The sequence below is a fragment of the Scatophagus argus genome, unplaced genomic scaffold (genome assembly GCF_020382885.2).
Source record: "Scatophagus argus isolate fScaArg1 unplaced genomic scaffold, fScaArg1.pri scaffold_29_ctg1, whole genome shotgun sequence".
Classification (NCBI taxonomy): Eukaryota; Metazoa; Chordata; class Actinopteri; family Scatophagidae; genus Scatophagus; species Scatophagus argus.
In genome coordinates this window covers 67108-86204 of record NW_025421231.1, presented here as the reverse complement: position 1 = coordinate 86204, position 19097 = coordinate 67108, and the positions used below count along the sequence as shown (strand labels likewise).

Sequence of the window (19097 nt, the reverse complement as noted above, 5' to 3'; positions counted from 1 at the left end):
AGACTTATGTTTGAAACCTGGAATGCCATCCCCGACACCTACATGAACATGAAGAAATATGCCTTTGGAGTCCTGTCGATCTTCGGATCCACATATGCATGTGAGCAGCTATTCTCCACCATGAACTACATTAAAAACAAACACCGTACACGCCTCGCAGATGACAGCTTACAGTCCTGCGTAAAAATTAAAGTGACTTCGTACAGCCCGGATTTGCAGACGCTGAGCGCAGAGGTTCAGGAGCAGAAGTCCCATTAACAAGGTAAAATAAATATTTATGCAGATATTTTGCAAATATTTATTTTTCATTGTTTAGTGACACAGTGCTTTTTTTCCCAATTTATTTTTTTAATTCAGGTCAATGCCGCTGCATGCCAATGTGGCAGTTCTCTCCAGACAGTGGCTCAGGCTTTCTGGCTCTGAGAGGGTGTAAAAGCTTGGAGTGATCGTCATCTTGATTTCCAACTTTTATTTAATCACTTAAGTGATTTGATCAAGTTCATTGATTTATTGAACAATTAGATTTTTTCTTTCTTTCTGCTGAACAGTAAAAAAAAATCTAGTTTGCTGTAACATTGGTGTAGGAATCTACAATCTGGACTCTGTTCGAATGAGCAATGTTTAATATAACTTTTTTTTAAGGAACCAGCAAAAAGTGCAAAAAAAAGCAAAAGAATGTGAAGTGATTGAATGTCTGTACAAATATTATGCAGTTATTAAAAGATAAACAGATGGTGTTTGAATTTAAAATATGCTCGAAATCCAAGAAGCTTATGAGGACATTGTAGCACGTTTTTGCTTTTGTTTGCTACATGGATTATTTAAGTTCAGCCTTTTAATTTATTTGAAAGAGACATTTAGACATTGTTATTATTTTTCAAGAACTCAAAATGTGAATGTTCAAGAATGTTCAGAATGTTCAAAATGTGTTCATTAAAAAAGAAATTTAATTTTCTCTGTAGCACTTTGTGGATTTCTTAAGCAACACTTTATAGCCCATCTTCAAAAGGGTAGTCAAAGCACTAATAAGTTTTAGTTTATTTTTTACTTTCTAATAAATGTGTTTTTTCCCCATTTTAGATGTCAAAATGTATTTGCGGCTCTCAGTGTTTTTTTTTTGTGGAAACCGGGTTCAAATGGCTCTTTTGGTGTTAAAGGTTGCCGATCCCTGATCTAGCCTCAAGAGCCCTTAATGCAAAGCAAAAAACTCAAGACCAGGTTCTCAATACGTAAAGCCTCATGAACCCAACATCTAGTCTCAGGAGCCTTTAATGTAGAAAAAACTCCCCGTCAATCTCCAAGTGGCATCGAACACTAACAGAAGACTCACAGGTACTCAATCGTACAGCATTCTGAAGCCCAACCGTCTTGCATCTTCCCCAAGGCTTGTCCTTTTCAGAGGTCGTGTAGGGGCCCCAGATCATGGTGGTTCAATTTAGGGTCCCACACAGGTCATCTCGTTCTACTTTGTAACCAAAGCTTTTTTTAAACATCCTCATCTATGGCTAAACCTGACTAGGGAACAGCAATGGCCATCAGCCCACTGACTAAGAGCAACGAAGTTGAACAAGCCATTGGCCAGTCTTTGGAACATATGACTAGCAGAATTTGCAAGTATATGACCGACGCCTGTTCAGCCAATTATGAGTGTACTGATTTGCAGTAGCTTTTGCAAAAACTAACATATATGGTGGCCCCAGGACACATGACTTCTATATCTACCACGTGAGGACGTTCCCAAAAATTGCCCCCAAATTTCAGGAAGTCACTCGAGACCAGCTTCGCAATACGTAAAGGCTCATGACCCAACATCTAGCCTCAACAGCCTTTAAAGCAAAACAAAAAAACTCGAGACCAGCTTCTCAATACGTAAAGCCTCATGAACCCAACATCTAGCCTCGAGAGCCTTTAATGCAAAACAAAAAAACTCGAGACCTGCTTCTCAATACGTAAAGCTTCATGAACCCAACATCTAGCCTCAAGAGCCGTGAATGCAGAGCAAAAAACTCGAGACCAACTTCTCCATACATGAAGCCTCAAGAACCCAACATCTAGCCTCAAGAACCCAACATCTGCCTCAAGAGCCCTTAATGCAAAGCAAAAAACTCAAGACCAGCTTCTCAATACGCAAAGCCTCATAAACCCAACATCTAGCTTCCAGAGCCTTTAATGCAAAACAAAAAAACTCGAGACCAGCTTCTCAATACGTAAAGCCTCATGAACCCAACATCTAGCCTCAAGAACCTTTAATGCAAAAGAAAAACTCGAGATCAGCTTCTCAATACGTTAAGGCTGGTGGCCCCAGGACACATGACTTCTATATCTACCACGTGAGGACGTTCCCAAAAATTGCCCCCAAATTTCAGGAAGTCACTTGAGACCAGCTTCGCAATACGTAAAGGCTCATGAACCCAACATCTATCCTCAAGAGCCGTTAATGCAGAGCAAAAAACTCGAGACCAACTTCTCAATACGTGAAGCCTCAAGAACCCAACATCTAGTCTCAAGAGCCTTTAATGTAGAAAAAACTCCCCGTCAATCTCCAAGTGGCATCGAACACTAACAGAAGACTCACAGGTACTCAATCGTACAGCATTCTGAAGCCCAACCGTCTTGCATCTTCCCCAAGGCTTGTCCTTTTCAGAGGTCGTGTAGGGGCCCCAGATCATGGTGGTTCAATTTAGGGTCCCACACAGGTCATCTCGTTCTACTTTGTAACCAAAACTTTCTTAAACATCCTTATCTATGGCTAAACCTGACCAGGGAACAGCAATGGCCATCAGCCCACTGACTAGGAGCTACGAAGTTGAACAAGCCATTGGCCAGTCTTTGGAACATATGAGTAGCAGAATTTGCAAGTATATGACCGAGGCCTGTTCAGCCAAATGTGAGTGTACTGATTTGCAGTAGCTTTTGCAAAAACTAACGTATATGGTGGCCCCAGGACACATGACTTCTATATCTACCACGTGAGCACGTTCCGAAAAATTGCCCCCAAATTTCAGGAAGTCACTCGAGACCAGCTTCGCAATACGTAAAGGCTCATGACCCAACATCTAGCCTCAAGAGCCTTTAATGCAAAGCAAAAAACTTGAGACCAGCGTCGCAATACATAAAGCCCAATGAACCCAACATCCAGCCTCAAGAGCCTTTAATGCAAAGCAAAAAACTCGAGACCAGCTTCTCAATACGTAAAGCCTCATAAACCCAACATCTAGACTAAAGATCCTTTAATGCAAAACAAAAAAACTCGAGACCAGCTTCTCAATACGTAAAGCCTCATGAACCCAACATCTAGCCTCGAGAGCCTTTAATGCAAAACAAAAAAACTCGAGACCTGCTTCTCAATACGTAAAGCTTCATGAACCCAACATCTAGCCTCGAGAACCTTTAATGCAAAAGAAAAACTCGAGATCAGCTTATCAATACGTTAAGGCTGGTGGCCCCAGGACACATGACTTCTATATCTACCACGTGAGGATGTTCCCAAAAATTGCCCCCAAATTTCAGGAAGTCACTTGAGACCAGCTTCGCAAAAGGTAAAGGCTCATGAACCCAACATCTATCCTCAAGAGCCGTGAATGCAGAGCAAAAAACTCGAGACCAACTTCTCCATACATGAAGCCTCAAGAACCCAACATCTAGCCTCAAGAACCCAACATCTGCCTCAAGAGCCCTTAATGCAAAGCAAAAAAACTCGAGACCAGCTTCTCAATACGTAAAGCCTCATAAACCCAACATCTAGCCTCCAGAGCCTTTAATGCAAAACAAAAAAACTCGAGACCAGCTTCTCAATACGTAAAGCCTCATGAACCCAACATCTAGCCTCAAGAGCCTTTAATGCAAAAGAAAAACTCAAGTCCAGCTTCTCGATACGTTAAGGCTCATGAACCCAACATCTAGCCTCAAGAGCCTTTAATGCAAAGCAAAAAACTCAAGACCAGGTTCTCAATACGTAAAGCCTCTTAAACCCAACATCTAGTCTCAAGAGCCTTTAATGTAGAAAAAACTCCCCATCAATCTCCAAGTGGCATCGAACACTAACAGAAGACTCACAGGTACTCAATCGTACAGCATTCTGAAGCCCAACCGTCTTGCATCTTCCCCAAGGCTTGTCCTTTTCAGAGGTCGTGTAGGGGCCCCAGATCATGGTGGTTCAATTTAGGGTCCCACACAGGTCATCTAGTTCTACTTTGTAACCAAAGCTTTTTTTAAACATCCTCATCTATGGCTAAACCTGACCAGGGAACAGCAATGGCCATCAGCCCACTGACTAAGAGCGACGAAGTTGAACAAGCCATTGGCCAGTCTTTGGAACATATGACTAGCAGAATTTGCAAGTATATGACCGATGCCTGTTCAGCCAATTATGAGTGTACTGACTTGCAGTAGCTTTTGCAAAAATTAACGTATGTGGTGGCCCCAGGACACATGACTTCTATATCTACCACGTGAGGACGTTCCCAAAAATTGCCCCCAAATTTCAGGAAGTCACTCGAGACCAGCTTCGCAATACGTAAAGGCTCATGACCCAACTTCTAGCCTCAAGAGCCTTTAATGCAAAGCAAAAAACTTGAGACCAGCTTCGCAATACATAAAGCCCAATGAACCCAACATCCAGCCTCAAGAGCCTTTAATAAAAAAAAAACTCGAGACCAGCTTCTCAATACGTAAAGCCTCTTGAACCCAACATCTAGACTCAAGAGCCTTTAATGCAAAACAAAAAAACTCGAGACCAGCTTCTCAATACGTAAAGCCTCATGAACCCAACATCTAGCCTCAAGAGCCTTTAATGCAAAAGAAAAACTCGAGTCCAGCTTCTCAATACGTTAAGGCCCATGAACCCAACATCTAGCCTCAAGAGCCTTTAATGCAAAGCAAAAAACTCAAGACCAGGTTCTCAATACGTAAAGCCTCATGAACCTTTAATGCAAAAGAAAAACTCGAGACCAACTTCTCAATACGTTAAGGCTGGTGGCCCCAGGACACATGACTTCTATATCTACCACGTGAGGACGTTCCCAAAAATTGCCCCCAAATTTCAGGAAGTCACTTGAGACCAGCTTCGCAAAAGGTAAAGGCTCATGAACCCAACATCTATCCTCAAGAGCCGTTAATGCAGAGCAAAAAACTCGAGACCAACTTCTCAATACGTGAAGCCTCAAGAACCCAACATCTAGCCTCAAGAACCCAACATCTGCCTCAAGAGCCTTTAATGCAAAGCAAAAAACTCAAGACCAGGTTCTCAATACGTAAAGCCTCATGAACCCAACATCTAGTCTCAAGAGCCTTTAATGTAGAAAAAACTCCCCGTCAATCTCCAAGTGGCATCGAACACTAACAGAAGACTCACAGGTACTCAATCGTACAGCATTCTGAAGCCCAACCGTCTTGCATCTTCCTCAAGGCTTGTCCTTTTCAGAGGTCGTGTAGGGGCCCCAGATCATGGTGGTTCAATTTAGGGTCCCACACAGGTCATCTCGTTCTACTTTGTAACCAAAACTTTCTTAAACATCCTCATCTATGGCTAAACCTGACCAGGGAACAGCAATGGCCATCAGCCCACTGACTAGGAGCTACGAAGTTGAACAAGCCATTGGCCAGTCTTTGGAACATATGACTAGCAGAATTTGCAAGTATATGACCGAGGCCTGTTCAGCCAAATGTGAGTGTACTGATTTGCAGTAGCTTTTGCAAAAACTAACATATATGGTGGCCCCGGGACACATGACTTCTATATCTACCACGTGAGCACGTTCCCAAAAATTGCCCCCAAATTTCAGGAAGTCACTCGAGACCAGCTTCGCAATACGTAAAGGCTCATGACCCAACATCTAGCCTCAAGAGCCTTTAATGCAAAGCAAAAAACTTGAGACCAGCTTCGCAATACATAAAGCCCAATGAACCCAACATCCAGCCTCAAGAGCCTTTAATAAAAAAAAAACTCGAGACCAGCTTCTCAATACGTAAAGCCTCATAAACCCAACATCTAGCCTCCAGAGCCTTTAAAGCAAAACAAAAAAACTCGAGACCTGCTTCTCAATACGTAAAGCCTCATGAACCCAACATCTAGCCTCGAGAACCTTTAATGCAAAAGAAAAACTCGAGATCAGCTTCTCAATACGTTAAGGCTGGTGGCCCCAGGACACATGACTTCTATATCTACCACGTGAGCACGTTCCCAAAATTTGCCCCCAAATTTCAGGAAGTCACTCGAGACCAGCTTCGCAATATGTAAAGGCTCATGACCCAACATCTAGCCTCAAGAGCCTTTAATACACGCCCCTCAGTAGCCCGTGTGAAAATCAACTGCAATGCCTCATTTTTCCACGGGGAGGAGCAGTGATTATGTCCCGAGTAGGGGCTGTCATCCCACAGGAATGCCATGTGTCACTGATTGGGAATCGGTGCTGGAATATATACAGTAAATACTGCTTATAGTGGTGCCGGAGTTATATAATGGTGATATCTCGGTTGGAGTGGCCAAGTGGCGCAGATAATCTCACCAGTGTTGATATTAAGTACAGCAGCACAACCTTGAGTGTGACAACAGCTCCGCTAACACAAATAGTTCCACAAGCGAGGTCAAGAGACTGTTTTTGTGCATCTGCCAAATCTCCCATCCTCACTGTTTGGTGACAACAGAATATAGTAGCTGTAGTGAGAACATGATCACTGAAGGAGAGGAGAATTAACAAAAGGGCACACACTAAACCGACTGCAGCAACACCAGGTGTGAATCTACATTTAAAGAGGAAGAATACGGGTGATTGACCTAACCTTTTGTAATGCACAGTGGCTGTTTGAAAGGAATGTGGCATCGTCACACAGATGCACAGCCCCCCACAAAGAGCGTTCAGTTCCTTCTAAAAGGTTGTTCATCACCTGTAATTTTTCCTCTTGTAGTGTAGATTCAGAGATTTGGACCCAGTGTTGCTGCAGACAGGACTTTAGTCTCTTGTCTCTCTTGTCAATAGGGCGTCTGCTCTAAGTGAGGTATACTGTACAGTGCATTTCACTGATTGATCCTGAGCGACTCACCGGTTCACAAGTAACTTGCACTGTATCTTGTAATCTAACTAATTACTTTTGAGTGAAAGTTATTTAGAGTTGCTTAACTGCTGCTGTGGATAAAATGGTACAGTAACAGAAGATAGCCAAGGCCCACAGGACAAAACTTCCCCCCTCAAAGACTAACCAGCTGTATTTTTGGCTCTTTATGTGATTTGTGTGACAATGGGATACCAATAGCCCATTAAGTGTAAACAAAAGGTTTAGCAATGATAATGCTAACTCCCTGGCCTATGACATCCACTGAATGTGTGCACAACTGCAAACATCTTCCAAAAGGCTGTTCATCACATGTACTTTTCCTTTTAGCTTCACAATGTAGCTTCAATACACTGTGATCAAATATTCCACAGAAGGTATGATTAGAATAGAATATCCTTTTCCAGATAAAACTGGAGCCAGCGCAGCTCCGCTACTATCTAGCTAGCTGTGTTATCATTTTACTTCTAAACAAGAACAATGGTTATGTTGCCTATGTCATCTCGACTGAATTTCTACTGACTGACAGAGGTGGTACTTAAAGCGCCACCTCTCGCAGTCAGTGGACATTCATACACCGCGACTGTGAGGGACGTGCATTCTGTGAGAGAAGTGCCATCTAATGGTTATAGCCTGTGATACAATAAATAGGAGGAGTTACAGTAAAAAATAGACACGCCCAGGAGAAGGAGGGGGATCTCTCCAGCCGCTGGAAATTGGCAGGTAATTGGCAGCCATCTAGTCTGGCTGAGAAGAACTGAATGGCTACTACTGTATATGGTGGCCCTGGGACACATGACTTCTATATCTACCACGTGAGGACGTTCCCAAAAATTGCCCCCAAATTTCAAGAAGTCACTCGAGATCAGCTTCACAATACGTAAAGGCTCATGAACCCAACATATAGCCTCAAGAGCCTTTAATGCAAAGCAAAAAACTCGAGACCAGCTTCGCAATACATAAAGCCTCATGAACCCAACATCTAGCCTCCAGAGCCTTTAATGCAAAACAAAAAAACTCGAGACCTGCTTCTCAATACGTAAAGCCTCATGAACCCAACATCTAGCCTCGAGAACCTTTAATGCAAAAGAAAAACTCGAGATCAGCTTCTCAATACGTTAAGGCTGGTGGCCCCAGGACACATGACTTCTATATCTACCACGTGAGCACGTTCCCAAAAATTGCCCCCAAATTTCAGGAAGTCACTCGAGACCAGCTTCGCAATACGTAAAGCCTCATAAACCCAACATCTAGCCTCCAGAGCCTTTAATGCAAAACAAAAAAACTCGAGACCAGCTTCTCGATACGTTCAGGCTCATGAACCCAACATCTAGCCTCAAGAGCCTTTAATGCAAAGCAAAAAACTCAAGACCAGCTTCTCAATACGTAAAGCCTCTTGAACCCAACATCTAGTCTCAAGAGCCTTTAATGTAGAAAAAAACTCCCCGTCAATCTCCAAGTGGCATCGAACACTAACAGAAGACTCACAGGTACTCAATCGTACAGCATTCTGAAGCCCAACCGTCTTGCATCTTCCCCAAGGCTTGTCCTTTTCAGAGGTCGTGTAGGGGCCCCAGATCATGGTGGTTCAATTTAGGGTCCCACACAGGTCATCTAGTTCTACTTTGTAACCAAAGCTTTTTTTAAACATCCTCATCTATGGCTAAACCTGACCAGGGAACAGCAATGGCCATCAGCCCACTGACTAAGAGCGACGAAGTTGAACAAGCCATTGGCCAGTCTTTGGAACATATGACTAGCAGAATTTGCAAGTATATGACCGATGCCTGTTCAGCCAATTATGAGTGTACTGACTTGCAGTAGCTTTTGCAAAAATTAACGTATGTGGTGGCCCCAGGACACATGACTTCTATATCTACCATGTGAGGACGTTCCCAAAAATTGCCCCCAAATTTCAGGAAGTCACTCGAGACCAGCTTCGCAATATGTAAAGGCTCATGACCCAACTTCTAGCCTCAAGAGCCTTTAATGCAAAGCAAAAAACTTGAGACCAGCTTCGTAATACATAAAGCCCAATGAACCCAACATCCAGCCTCAAGAGCCTTTAATAAAAAAAAAACTCGAGACCAGCTTCTCAATACGTAAAGCCTCATGAACCCAACATCTAGCCTCAAGAGCCTTTAATGCAAAACAAAAAAACTCGAGACCAGCTTCTCAATACGTAAAGCCTCATGAACCCAACATCTAGCCTCAAGAGCCTTTAATGCAAAAGAAAAACTCGAGTCCAGCTTCTCAATACGTTAAGGCTCATGAACCCAACATCTAGCCTCAAGAGCCTTTAATGCAAAGCAAAAAACTCAAGACCAGGTTCTCAATACGTAAAGCCTCATGAACCTTTAATGCAAAAGAAAAACTCGAGACCAGCTTCTCAATACGTTAAGGCTGGTGGCCCCAGGACACATGACTTCTATATCTACCACGTGAGGACGTTCCCAAAAATTGCCCCCAAATTTCAGGAAGTCACTTGAGACCAGCTTCGCAAAAGGTAAAGGCTCATGAACCCAACATCTATCCTCAAGAGCCGTTAATGCAGAGCAAAAAACTCGAGACCAACTTCTCAATACGTGAAGCCTCAAGAACCCAACATCTAGCCTCAAGAACCCAACATCTGCCTCAAGAGCCTTTAATGCAAAGCAAAAAACTCAAGACCAGGTTCTCAATACGTAAAGCCTCATGAACCCAACATCTAGTCTCAAGAGCCTTTAATGTAGAAAAAACTCCCCGTCAATCTCCAAGTGGCATCGAACACTAACAGAAGACTCACAGGTACTCAATCGTACAGCATTCTGAAGCCCAACCGTCTTGCATCTTCCCCAAGGCTTGTCCTTTTCAGAGGTCGTGTAGGGGCCCCAGATCATGGTGGTTCAATTTAGGGTCCCACACAGGTCATCTCGTTCTACTTTGTAACCAAAACTTTCTTAAACATCCTTATCTATGGCGAAACCTGACCAGGGAACAGCAACGGCCATCAGCCCACTGACTAGGAGCTACGAAGTTGAACAAGCCATTGGCCAGTCTTTGGAACATATGACTAGCAGAATTTGCAAGTATATGACCGAGGCCTGTTCAGCCAAATGTGAGTGTACTGATTTGCAGTAGCTTTTGCAAAAACTAACGTATATGGTGGCCCCGGGACACATGACTTCTATATCTACCACGTGAGCACGTTCCCAAAAATTGCCCCCAAATTTCAGGAAGTCACTCGAGACCAGCTTCGCAATACGTAAAGGCTCATGACCCAACATCTAGCCTCAAGAGCCTTGAATGCAAAGCAAAAAACTTGAGACCAGCTTCGCAATACATAAAGCCCAATGAACCCAACATCCAGCCTCAAGAGCCTTTAATAAAAAAAAAAACTCGAGACCAGCTTCTCAATACGTAAAGCCTCATAAACCCAACATCTAGCCTCCAGAGCCTTTAAAGCAAAACAAAAAAACTCGAGACCTGCTTCTCAATACGTAAAGCCTCATGAACCCAACATCTAGCCTCGAGAACCTTTAATGCAAAAGAAAAACTCGAGATCAGCTTCTCAATACGTTAAGGCTGGTGGCCCCAGGACACATGACTTCTATATCTACCACGTGAGCACGTTCCCAAAAATTGCCCCCAAATTTCAGGAAGTCACTCGAGACCAGCTTCGCAATATGTAAAGGCTCATGACCCAACATCTAGCCTCAAGAGCCTTTAATACACGCCCCTCAGTAGCCCGTGTGAAAATCAACTGCAATGCCTCATTTTTCCACGGGGAGGAGCAGTGATTATGTCCCGAGTAGGGGCTGTCATCCCACAGGAATGCCATGTGTCACTGATTGGGAATCGGTGCTGGAATATATACAGTAAATACTGCTTATAGTGGTGCCGGAGTTATATAATGGTGATATCTCGGTTGGAGTGGCCAAGTGCCGCAGATAATCTCACCAGTGTTGATATTAAGTACAGCAGCACAACCTTGAGTGTGACAACAGCTCCGCTAACACAAATAGTTCCACAAGCGAGGTCAAGAGACTGTTTTTGTGCATCTGCCAAATCTCCCATCCTCACTGTTTGGTGACAACAGAATATAGTAGCTGTAGTGAGAACATGATCACTGAAGGAGAGGAGAATTAACAAAAGGGCACACACTAAACCGACTGCAGCAACACCAGGTGTGAATCTACATTTAAAGAGGAAGAATACGGGTGATTGACCTAACCTTTTGTAATGCACAGTGGCTGTTTGAAAGGAATGTGGCATCGTCACACAGATGCACAGCCCCCCACAAAGAGCGTTCAGTTCCTTCTAAAAGGTTGTTCATCACCTGTAATTTTTCCTCTTGTAGTGTAGATTCAGAGATTTGGACCCAGTGTTGCTGCAGACAGGACTTTAGTCTCTTGTCTCTCTTGTCAATAGGGCGTCTGCTCTAAGTGAGGTATACTGTACAGTGCATTTCACTGATTGATCCTGAGCGACTCACCGGTTCACAAGTAACTTGCACTGTATCTTGTAATCTAACTAATTACTTTTGAGTGAAAGTTATTTAGAGTTGCTTAACTGCTGCTGTGGATAAAATGGTACAGTAACAGAAGATAGCCAAGGCCCACAGGACAAAACTTCCCCCCTCAAAGACTAACCAGCTGTATTTTTGGCTCTTTATGTGATTTGTGTGACAATGGGATACCAATAGCCCATTAAGTGTAAACAAAAGGTTTAGCAATGATAATGCTAACTCCCTGGCCTATGACATCCACTGAATGTGTGCACAACTGCAAACATCTTCCAAAAGGCTGTTCATCACATGTACTTTTCCTTTTAGCTTCACAATGTAGCTTCAATACACTGTGATCAAATATTCCACAGAAGGTATGATTAGAATAGAATATCCTTTTCCAGATAAAACTGGAGCCAGCGCAGCTCCGCTACTATCTAGCTAGCTGTGTTATCATTTTACTTCTAAACAAGAACAATGGTTATGTTGCCTATGTCATCTCGACTGAATTTCTACTGACTGACAGAGGTGGTACTTAAAGCGCCACCTCTCGCAGTCAGTGGACATTCATACACCGCGACTGTGAGGGACGTGCATTCTGTGAGAGAAGTGCCATCTAATGGTTATAGCCTGTGATACAATAAATAGGAGGAGTTACAGTAAAAAATAGACACGCCCAGGAGAAGGAGGGGGATCTCTCCAGCCGCTGGAAATTGGCAGGTAATTGGCAGCCATCTAGTCTGGCTGAGAAGAACTGAATGGCTACTACTGTATATGGTGGCCCTGGGACACATGACTTCTATATCTACCACGTGAGGACGTTCCCAAAAATTGCCCCCAAATTTCAAGAAGTCACTCGAGATCAGCTTCACAATACGTAAAGGCTCATGAACCCAACATATAGCCTCAAGAGCCTTTAATGCAAAGCAAAAAACTCGAGACCAGCTTCGCAATACATAAAGCCTCATGAACCCAACATCTAGCCTCGAGAGCCTTTAATGCAAAACAAAAAAACTCGAGACCTGCTTCTCAATACGTAAAGCCTCATGAACCCAACATCTAGCCTCGAGAACCTTTAATGCAAAAGAAAAACTCGAGATCAGCTTCTCAATACGTTAAGGCTGGTGGCCCCAGGACACATGACTTCTATATCTACCACGTGAGCACGTTCCCAAAAATTGCCCCCAAATTTCAGGAAGTCACTCGAGACCAGCTTCGCAATACGTAAAGCCTCATAAACCCAACATCTAGCCTCCAGAGCCTTTAATGCAAAACAAAAAAACTCGAGACCAGCTTCTCGATACGTTCAGGCTCATGAACCCAACATCTAGCCTCAAGAGCCTTTAATGCAAAGCAAAAAACTCAAGACCAGGTTCTCAATACGTAAAGCCTCTTGAACCCAACATCTAGTCTCAAGAGCCTTTAATGTAGAAAAAACTCCCCGTCAATCTCCAAGTGGCATCGAACACTAACAGAAGACTCACAGGTACTCAATCGTACAGCATTCTGAAGCCCAACCGTCTTGCATCTTCCCCAAGGCTTGTCCTTTTCAGAGGTCGTGTAGGGGCCCCAGATCATGGTGGTTCAATTTAGGGTCCCACACAGGTCATCTAGTTCTACTTTGTAACCAAAGCTTTTTTTAAACATCCTCATCTATGGCTAAACCTGACCAGGGAACAGCAATGGCCATCAGCCCACTGACTAAGAGCGACGAAGTTGAACAAGCCATTGGCCAGTCTTTGGAACATATGACTAGCAGAATTTGCAAGTATATGACCGACGCCTGTTCAGCCAATTATGAGTGTACTGACTTGCAGTAGCTTTTGCAAAAATTAACGTATGTGGTGGCCCCAGGACACATGACTTCTATATCTACCACGTGAGGACGTTCCCAAAAATTGCCCCCAAATTTCAGGAAGTCACTCGAGACCAGCTTCGCAATACGTAAAGGCTCATGACCCAACTTCTAGCCTCAAGAGCCTTTAATGCAAAGCAAAAAACTTGAGACCAGCTTCGCAATACATAAAGCCCAATGAACCCAACATCCAGCCTCAAGAGCCTTTAATAAAAAAAAAAACTCGAGACCAGCTTCTCAATACGTAAAGCCTCTTGAACCCAACATCTAGTCTCAAGAGCCTTTAATGTAGAAAAAACTCCCCGTCAATCTCCAAGTGGCATCGAACACTAACAGAAGACTCACAGGTACTCAATCGTACAGCATTCTGAAGCCCAACCGTCTTGCATCTTCCCCAAGGCTTGTCCTTTTCAGAGGTCGTGTAGGGGCCCCAGATCATGGTGGTTCAATTTAGGGTCCCACACAGGTCATCTAGTTCTACTTTGTAACCAAAGCTTTTTTTAAACATCCTCATCTATGGCTAAACCTGACCAGGGAACAGCAATGGCCATCAGCCCACTGACTAAGAGCGACGAACTTGAACAAGCCATTGGCCAGTCTTTGGAACATATGACTAGCAGAATTTGCAAGTATATGACCGACGCCTGTTCAGCCAATTATGAGTGTACTGACTTGCAGTAGCTTTTGCAAAAATTAACATATGTGGTGGCCCCAGGACACATGACTTCTATATCTACCACGTGAGGACGTTCCCAAAAATTGCCCCCAAATTTCAGGAAGTCACTCGAGACCAGCTTCGCAATACGTAAAGGCTCATGACCCAACTTCTAGCCTCAAGAGCCTTTAATGCAAAGCAAAAAACTTGAGACCAGCTTCGCAATACATAAAGCCCAATGAACCCAACATCCAGCCTCAAGAGCCTTTAATAAAAAAAAAAACTCGAGACCAGCTTCTCAATACGTAAAGCCTCATAAACCCAACATCTAGACTCAAGAGCCTTTAATGCAAAACAAAAAAACTCGAGACCAGGTTCTCAATACGTAAAGCCTCATGAACCCAACATCTAGCCTCAAGAGCCTTTAATGCAAAAGAAAAACTCGAGTCCAGCTTCTCAATACGTTAAGGCCCATGAACCCAACATCTAGCCTCAAGAGCCTTTAATGCAAAGCAAAAAACTCAAGACCAGGTTCTCAATACGTAAAGCCTCATGAACCTTTAATGCAAAAGAAAAACTCGAGATCAGCTTCTCAATACGTTAAGGCTGGTGGCCCCAGGACACATGACTTCTATATCTACCACGTGAGGACGTTCCCAAAAATTGCCCCCAAATTTCAGGAAGTCACTTGAGACCAGCTTCGCAAAAGGTAAAGGCTCATGAACCCAACATCTATCCTCAAGAGCCGTGAATGCAGAGCAAAAAACTCGAGACCAACTTCTCCATACATGAAGCCTCATGAACCCAACATCTAGCCTCAAGAACCCAACATCTGCCTCAAGAGCCCTTAATGCAAAGCTAAAAACTCAAGACCAGCTTCTCAATACGTAAAGCCTCATGAACCCAACACCTAGTCTCAAGAGCCTTTAATGTAGAAAAAACTCCCCGTCAATCTCCAAGTGGCATCGAACACTAACAGAAGACTCACAGGTACTCAATCGTACAGCATTCTGAAGCACAACCGTCTTGCATCTTCCTCAAGGCTTGTCCTTTTCAGAGGTCGTGTAGGGGCCCCAGATCATGGTGGTTCAATTTAGGGTCCCACACAGGTCATCTCGTTCTACTTTGTAACCAAAACTTTCTTAAACATCCTCATCTATGGCTAAACCTGACCAGGGAACAGCAATGGCCATCAGCCCACTGACTAGGAGCTACGAAGTTGAACAAGCCATTGGCCAGTCTTTGGAACATATGACTAGCAGAATTTGCAAGTATATGACCGAGGCCTGTTCAGCCAAATGTGAGTGTACTGATTTGCAGTAGCTTTTGCAAAAACTAACATATATGGTGGCCCCGGGACACATGACTTCTATATCTACCACGTGAGCACGTTCCCAAAAATTGCCCCCAAATTTCAGGAAGTCACTCGAGACCAGCTTCGCAATACGTAAAGGCTCATGACCCAACTTCTAGCCTCAAGAGCCTTGAATGCAAAGCAAAAAACTTGAGACCAGCTTCGCAATACATAAAGCCCAATGAACCCAACATCCAGCCTCAAGAGCCTTTAATAAAAAAAAAAACTCGAGACCAGCTTCTCAATACGTAAAGCCTCATAAACCCAACATCTAGCCTCCAGAGCCTTTAAAGCAAAACAAAAAAACTCGAGAACAGCTTCTCAATACGTAAAGCCTCATGAACCCAACATCTAGCCTCGAGAGCCTTTAATGCAAAACAAAAAAACTCGAGACCTGCTTCTCAATACGTAAAGCCTCATGAACCCAACATCTAGCCTCGAGAACCTTTAATGCAAAAGAAAAACTCGAGATCAGCTTCTCAATACGTTAAGGCTAGTGGCCCCAGGACACATGACTTCTATATCTACCACGTGAGGACGTTCCCAAAAATTGCCCCCAAATTTCAGGAAGTCACTCGAGACCAGCTTCGCAATACGTAAAGGCTCATGACCCAACTTCTAGCCTCAAGAGCCTTTAATGCAAAGCAAAAAACTTGAGACCAGCTTCGCAATACATAAAGCCCAATGAACCCAACATCCAGCCTCAAGAGCCTTTAATAAAAAAAAAAACTCGAGACCAGCTTCTCAATACGTAAAGCCTCTTGAACCCAACATCTAGTCTCAAGAGCCTTTAATGTAGAAAAAAACTCCCCGTCAATCTCCAAGTGGCATCGAACACTAACAGAAGACTCACAGGTACTCAATCGTACAGCATTCTGAAGCCCAACCGTCTTGCATCTTCCCCAAGGCTTGTCCTTTTCAGAGGTCGTGTAGGGGCCCCAGATCATGGTGGTTCAATTTAGGGTCCCACACAGGTCATCTAGTTCTACTTTGTAACCAAAGCTTTTTTTAAACATCCTCATCTGTGGCTAAACCTGACCAGGGAACAGCAATGGCCATCAGCCCACTGACTAAGAGCGACGAACTTGAACAAGCCATTGGCCAGTCTTTGGAACATATGACTAGCAGAATTTGCAAGTATATGACCGACGCCTGTTCAGCCAATTATGAGTGTACTGACTTGCAGTAGCTTTTGCAAAAATTAACATATGTGGTGGCCCCAGGACACATGACTTCTATATCTACCACGTGAGGACGTTCCCAAAAATTGCCCCCAAATTTCAGGAAGTCACTCGAGACCAGCTTCGCAATACGTAAAGGCTCATGACCCAACTTCTAGCCTCAAGAGCCTTTAATGCAAAGCAAAAAACTTGAGACCAGCTTCGCAATACATAAAGCCCAATGAACCCAACATCCAGCCTCAAGAGCCTTTAATAAAAAAAAAAACTCGAGACCAGCTTCTCAATACGTAAAGCCTCATGAACCCAACATCTAGACTAAAGAGCCTTTAATGCAAAACAAAAAAACTCGAGACCAGGTTCTCAATACGTAAAGCCTCATGAACCCAACATCTAGCCTCAAGAGCCTTTAATGCAAAAGAAAAACTCGAGTCCAGCTTCTCAATAAGTTAAGGCCCATGAACCCAACATCTAGCCTCAAGAGCCTTTAATGCAAAGCAAAAAACTCAAGACCAGGTTCTCAATACGTAAAGCCTCATGAACCTTTAATGCAAAAGAAAAACTCGAGATCAGCTTCTCAATACGTTAAGGCTGGTGGCCCCAGGACACATGACTTCTATATCTACCACGTGAGGATGTTCCCAAAAATTGTCCCCAAATTTCAGGAAGTCACTTGAGACCAGCTTCGCAAAAGGTAAAGGCTCATGAACCCAACATCTATCCTCAAGAGCCGTGAATGCAGAGCAAAAAACTCGAGACCAACTTCTCCATACATGAAGCCTCATGAACCCAACATCTAGCCTCAAGAACCCAACATCTGCCTCAAGAGCCCTTAATGCAAAGCTAAAAACTCAAGACCAGCTTCTCAATACGTAAAGCCTCATGAACCCAACACCTAGTCTCAAGAGCCTTTAATGTAGAAAAAACTCCCCGTCAATCTCCAAGTGGCATCGAACACTAACAGAAGACTCACAGGTACTCAATCGTACAGCATTCTGAAGCACAACCGTCTTGCATCTTCCTCAAGGCTTGTCCTTTTCAGAGGTCGTGTAGGGGCCCCAGATCATGGTGGTTCAATTTAGGGTCCCACACAGGTCATCTCGTTCTACTTTGTAACCAAAACTTTCTTAAACATCCTCATCTATGGCGAAACCTGACCAGGGAACAGCAATGGCCATCAGCCCACTGACTAGGAGCTACGAAGTTGAACAAGCCATTGGCCAGTCTTTGGAACATATGACTAGCAGAATTTGCAAGTATATGACCGAGGCCTGTTCAGCCAAATGTGAGTGTACTGATTTGCAGTAGCTTTTGCAAAAACTAACATATATGGTGGCCCCGGGACACATGACTTCTATATCTACCACGTGAGCACGTTCCCAAAAATTGCCCCCAAATTTCAGGAAGTCACTCGAGACCAGCTTCGCAATACGTAAAGGCTCATGACCCAACATCTAGCCTCAAGAGCCTTGAATGCAAAGCAAAAAACTTGAGACCAGCTTCGCAATACATAAAGCCCAATGAACCCAACATCCAGCCTCAAGAGCCTTTAATAAAAAAAAAAACTCGAGACCAGCTTCTCAATACGTAAAGCCTCATAAACCCAACATCTAGCCTCCAGAGCCTTTAAAGCAAAACAAAAAAACTCGAGACCAGCTTCTCAATACGTAAAGCCTCATGAACCCAACATCTAGCCTCGAGAGCCTTTAATGCAAAACAAAAAAACTCGAGACCTGCTTCTCAATACGTAAAGCCTCATGAACCCAACATCTAGCCTCGAGAACCTTTAATGCAAAAGAAAAACTCGAGATCAGCTTCTCAATACGTTAAGGCTGGTGGCCCCAGGACACATGACTTCTATATCTACCACGTGAGGACGTTCCCAAAAATTGCCCCCAAATTTCAGGAAGTCACTCGAGACCAGCTTCGCAATACGTAAAGGCTCATGACCCAACATCTAGCCTCAAGAGCCTTTAATGCAAAGCAAAAAACTTGAGACCAGCTTCGCAATACATAAAGCCCAATGAACCCAACATCCAGCCTCAAGAGCCTTTAATAAAAAAAAAAACTCGAGACCAGCTTCTCAATACGTAAAGCCTCTTGAACCCAACATCTAGTCTCAAGAGCCTTTAATGTAGAAAAAACTCCCCGTCAATCTCCAAGTGGCATCGAACACTAACAGAAGACTCACAGGTACTCAATCGTACAGCATTCTGAAGCCCAACCGTCTTGCATCTTCCCCAAGGCTTGTCCTTTTCAGAGGTCGTGTAGGGGCCCCAGATCATGGTGGTTCAATTTAGGGTCCCACACAGGTCATCTAGTTCTACTTTGTAACCAAAGCTTTTTTTAAACATCCTCATCTGTGGCTAAACCTGACCAGGGAACAGCAATGGCCATCAGCCCACTGACTAAGAGCGACGAACTTGAACAAACCATTGGCCAGTCTTTGGAACATATGACTAGCAGAATTTGCAAGTATATGACCGACGCCTGTTCAGCCAATTATGAGTGTACTGACT

The 19097-nt window shown here is 43.7% G+C and overlaps 1 long non-coding RNA gene across 1 annotated transcript; it reads right to left on the bottom strand.

Annotated features, from left to right (window-relative positions):
- Positions 1-454: 454 nt before the first annotated feature.
- Positions 455-15503, bottom strand: LOC124055945. Its single transcript, XR_006842882.1, has 2 exons — positions 14957-15503; positions 455-1252 (listed from the first exon to the last, which is right to left on the bottom strand). It is a non-coding gene; the product is annotated as an uncharacterized LOC124055945 (long non-coding RNA).
- Positions 15504-19097: the final 3594 nt, after the last annotated feature.